Here is a 5,539-nt window from a genome sequence, read left to right on the forward strand (position 1 = left end):
AAAAAAAAAAAAATTAAAAAAAAAATAAAATTTGTAAAAACAACTAAACTTACCGGCGCTGAATAAACACTTTTATTTGTGATTTATCTATCTTATTTATTTTTTTGAGACAGTCTCACTTTGTCCCCTTTGGTAGAGTACAATGGCATCATAGTTCACAGCAACCTCAAACTCTTGGGCTTAAGCAATTCCCTTGCCTCAGCCTCCCCAGTAGCTGGGATTACAGGCACCTACCACAACACCTGGCTATTTTTAGAGATGAGGTCTTGCCCTGGCTCAGGCTGGTCTCAAACCCATGAGCTCAGGCAATCCACCAGCCTCAGCCTCCCAGAGTGCTAGGATTACACACGTGAGCCACCCAGGTCTTTCTATCTATTTATTGACATAGAGTCTTACTCTGTTGCCCTGGGTAGAGTGTTATGGCATCAGCTCACAGCAACCTCAAACTCCTGGACTCAAGACATTCTCTTGCCTCAGCCCCCCGAGTAGCTGGGACTAAAGGCCCCTACCACAGTGCCTAGCTCATTTTAGAGATGGAGTCTTGCTCTTTCTCAGGTAGGTCTCTAACTCTTGAGCTCAGGCAATTCACTCACCTCAGCTTCCCAGAGTGCTGGGATTACAGGTGTGAGCCACTGTAATGTGTGAGCCACTGTAATCTGGGCCCTGAATAAACACTTAAATGATACATGTAGGGCCAAGCAAGGTTGCTCACACCTGGCTCAGTGCCCATAGCTCAGTGGTTAAGGTGCTGACCACATACAGGGGGTTCAAACCCAGCCAGGGCCTGCTGAACAACAATGACAGCAATAACAAAACAAATAGCTGAGTGTTGTGGCAGGAGCCTGTAGTCCCAGAGAAGGACTGAGGCAAAAGACTCAATTAAGCCCAAGAATTTGAGGTTTCTGTGAGCTGTGACAGCACAGCACTCAACTGAGGGCGACATAGTGAGTCTCTGTCTAAAAAAAAAAAAAAAAGGTTGCTCATACCTGTAATCCCAGCACTTTTAAGGGTCCGTGAGAGAGGAGTGCTTGAGGCAAGGAATTTGAGACCAGTATGGACAACATAGGGAGACCCTGTCTCTACAAAACATTAAAAAATTGGCTGGGTATAGTGGTATTTGTGTAATGTGTGTAATGGTATGTGTAATCCCAGCTACTCAGTAGGCTGAAGGAAGAGGATAGCTTAAGTCCATGAGTTCCAAGTTAGAGTAAGCAATGATGGCACCACTGCACTCCAGGCTGGGTGACAGAGCAAGACCTTATCTCTTTAAAAAAAAAGAAAAAAAAGAAAGAAAATAGTGGTGGCACTTGTGGCTCAGTGGGTAGGGCACCGGCCCCACATACCGAGGGTTGTCGTTCAAACCCACTCCCACCCCCCCACCCAAACCGCAACAAAAAATAGATGGGCGTTGTGGCAGGCACCTGTGGTCCTAGCTACTTGGGAGGCTGAGGCAAGAGAATCGCTTAAGCCCAGGAGTTGGAGGTTGCTGTGAGCTGTGTGATGCCACAGCACTCTACTGAGGGCAATAAGGTAAGACTCTGTCTCTACAAAAAAAAGAAAGAAAGAAAAAAGGGCTCGATGCTTGTAGCACAGTGGTTGCGAAGCTGAACCCCACCCCAGGCCAGCTAAAACAACAATGACAACTGCAATAAAAAAAAATAGTCGGGTGTTGTGGCAGGTGCCCTTAGTCCCAGCTACGTGGAGGCTGAGGCAAGAGAATCTCTTAAGCCCAAGACTTGGAGGTTGCTGTGATCTGTGATGCCAGGGCACTCTACCAAGGGTAACTCCATCTCAAAAAAAAAAAAGGAACAAAAAGACAAAGGAAATGATACACATAGAAAGCAGTCAAATACAAGCATAGTCTAATTTCATGCACTTCGGATTAACTGTGACAATTCTAAGTTCTCCCTTTTCTTCCATTTGTCAGTTCAAAGAGAAAATTATCAAAAGAGAAAAAGACAGAAATTGTTAACATCTGGAAAACTTGGGTGAGGAAGACACAGGTCCTTCCTTCCTTCTTTCCTTTTTCTTTTTTTTTTTTTTTTTTTTTTTTTTTTTTGAGACAGAGCCTCAAGCTGTCACCCTGGGTAGAGTGCCGTGGCATTACAGCTCACAGCAACCTCCAACTCCTGGGCTCAAGCGAGTCTCCTGCCTCTGCCTCCCATGTAGCTGGGACCACAGGCGCCCGCCACAACGCCCGCCTATTTTTTGGTTGCAGCCGTCATTGTTGTTTGGCGGGTCCGGGCTGGGGATTCGAACCTGCCACCTTAGGTGTACGTGGCTGGCGCCTTAGCCGGCTGAGCTATAGGCGCCGAGCCCTTCTTTCCTTTTTCTTTCAAGACAGTATCTCACTCTGTCACTCTGGGTAGAGTGCCATGACATGATAGCTCACAGCAACCTCAAAGTCTTGGGCAGGAGATCCTCCTGCCTCAGCCTCCAAGTAGCTGGGACTACAGGAGGGACACCATGATGCCCCACTAGTTTTTCTATTTTTAGTAGAGTCTGGGCCTCATTTTTGTTCAGGCTGGTCTCAGGCTCAAGACCAAACTGACTAGCTCAAACAACCCACCAGTGTCAGCCTCCCAGATTGTTAGGATTATAGGCATAAGCCATTGCGCCCAGCCCTGTATTATTCTTTCCATTCTTCTGTAGGTTTGAAATTATTTCAGTTGATCCTAGCCAAAAAGCTGAGAAGTAATTGAAATTATTTTAAAGTAAAAGTAAAACAAAACTTATTGTTTGGCTCTTGCTTCTTTGCTGCATAATATCTCCCAGGCTTCCCACTTCATCCTTGGTCCCTGCTGTCCATGTCTCCAGACACATCTTACCCTTACATTCCAGAATGGGTTGGATCACCCATACTCACAGATGCCACTCGCATAAATCACCAGAGACGCAGGGCATGCAATGGGATATTTCATATTTAAAACCAACATATAGACCCATCACATATTGTAGAATCCCCCCCCCCAAACAAGCAACAACAAAAAAGAAAACAGCAAAGCATTGAATGGTCATCACGTCTAAGGGTCAACCACTTTTCTCCAGAAAGGGGCAGATAATAAATATTTTCATCCTGATGGGCCATTTGGTCCCTCTCACAACCCCCAAAACTCTTCTATTGTAGCAAAAAGCAGCCATAGACAATACATAGATGAATGGGCATGAATGGGCATTTACTGTGTCCCAATAAAACTTTATTTATTAAAAAAAAATAAAAAGCTGGGGCGGCACCTGGGGCTCAGTGGGCAGGGTGCCAGCCACAAATACCGAGGGTGGTGGGTTCCAACCGGCCCCAGTCAAACTGCAGCAAAAAATAGCTGGGCATTGTGGTGGGCACCTGTAGTCCCAGCTACTTGGGAGGCTGAGGCAGGAGAATCACCTAAGCCCAGGAGTTGGAGGTTGCTGTGAGCTGTCTACTGAGGATGACAAAGTGAGACTCTGTCTCTACAAAAAAAAAAAAAAAAAGCCGGACAGGCCAGGCACAATAGCTCACACCTGTAATCCTAGCACTCTGGGAAACTGAGACTGGTGGATTGCTTGAGCTCAGGAGCTCAAGACCAGACTGAGCAAGAGTGAGACCTATCTCTACTAAAAATAGAAAAATTAGCAGGAGGTTGTGGAAGGTACCTGTAGTCCCAACTACTTGGGAGGCTGAGGCAAGAGAATCAGCTGAGCTCAGGAGTTTGAGGTTGCTGTGAGCTATGACACCATAGCTCTGGACCCAGAGGGACAAAGTGAGACTCTGTCTTGAAAATAAATAAATAGGCTCAGCGCCTGTGGCTCAAGCGGCTAAGGCACCAGCCACATACACCTAAGGTGGTGGGTTCGAATCCCCAGGCCAGGCCCACCAAACAATAATGATGGCTGCAACCAAAAAAATGGCCGGGCGTTGTGTCAGGTGCCTGTAGTCCCAGCTACTTGGGAGGCTGAGGTCAGAGACTCGCTTGAGCCCAGGAGTTGGAGGTTGCTGTGAGCATGATGCCATGGCACTCTACCCAGGGGGATAGCTTGAGGCTCTGTCTCAGAAAAATAAATAAATAAATAAATAAACATGTCCTTTCACTGTGGCTCACTGAGTGGGGCATTGGCCCAGTATACCAAGGGTGGCGGGTTTGGGCCCGGCCCCAGCCAAACCCCAACAAAAAATGGTCGGTCGCTGTGGCCAGTGCCTGTGGTCCCAGCTGCTCAAGAGGCTGAGGCAAGAGGATCGGCTGTGCCTAGGATTGGAGGTTGCTGTGAGCTATGACACTACAGCACTCTACTGAGGGTGGCGAAGTTAAGACTCTGTCTCTAAAAAAAAAAAAGAAAAAAAATGTTATGTATTCATTATTTATATAGAGAGAAAATTATATACATAATAATATATAATTATATATATAAATTACATAATTTTCTCTTACATATATATAAAAGAGAGAGAGAGTGCACCTCCTAACACCTAAATCTCAGTTTTTTCTTGTCTTTCCTCAGAATCCTCCATGGCTCCCAACATTAATAAAAGCCCAGGTCCTTCCGAGGTGCCCCACAAGTGCCTACCCCAACCTTCCCTGCACCTCCCTGTTGGCCCTTCCATCTCTATACTCTGCTCCAGCCACATGGGGCTTCCTGCTGGTCCTTAAACAGGCCAGGTGCTGTCCTGTCCCAGAGCCTTTGCACTGGGTATTTCCTCTGCCTGGATCTTCCCCCAGGTAAATATGCCTGACTTACCCTTTAACTTCCCTCACTCCCTACTCAAATGCCCCCTTTTCAGCGAGATAGTTTCTGGCCACTCTGTTTAAAACTACAGTGTTCCCTTGGGCAATACATAATACTAAAATCAGAAGGACACAAAGAGGATTGGCATGGCAAATTTGTGAAGTGTTCCAAAATAATATAAAATTGCAAACACCGTTCCACCGCCGTCCACCGACTCTGTATCTCTCTTCTTGATTTACTATTCTTTGTACTGTCATCACATAACATATGATATGTTTTTCTGACTTGTTTATTAATCCAAGACCCTACCTGGGTCAGCTAGATTAGGACAAGGATCTTTGTCCCTTGTTCTGAGAGCTTGGAACAGGCCCTGGAGTACAGTAAGTGCTCAATAAATGTTTGATGACTGGATTAATGAATCGCTGTTACATGTACAAATAAGATAGCCTGGAAGGAGGAGGAAGGAGGGGTGAGGAAGGGAGGGCTAATTATCTCCTTTGGTACTCCGGCTGCCTTCACAAGCCGCCAACAGGGGACGCTCAGCCACTGAGAACCCCAGAGGCAAGAAAGAGCAGGAAAGGAGTGCACGTGCTCACCCCGACTTTTGCCCCTGAGTCTATCACCAGGGGGTGCTTCTCTCCCGGTAAACTTTGAGGACACACATTTTTCTCCTCAATACTTACAATAGAGAAGGAATTTTCCATCAAAAGAAAAGAAATCCATCTCTAGTTTTTTTTGGGAGGGGGGTTTGAGACAGAGCCTCAAGCTGTCCCCCTGGGTAGAGTGCTGTGGCATCACAGCTCACAGCAACCTCCAACTCCTGGGCTCAAGCGAGTCTCCT

Source organism: Otolemur garnettii, unplaced genomic scaffold (genome assembly GCF_000181295.1).
Source record: "Otolemur garnettii isolate 467f Iridium unplaced genomic scaffold, OtoGar3 scaffold00071, whole genome shotgun sequence".
NCBI lineage: Eukaryota > Metazoa > Chordata > Mammalia > Primates > Galagidae > Otolemur > Otolemur garnettii.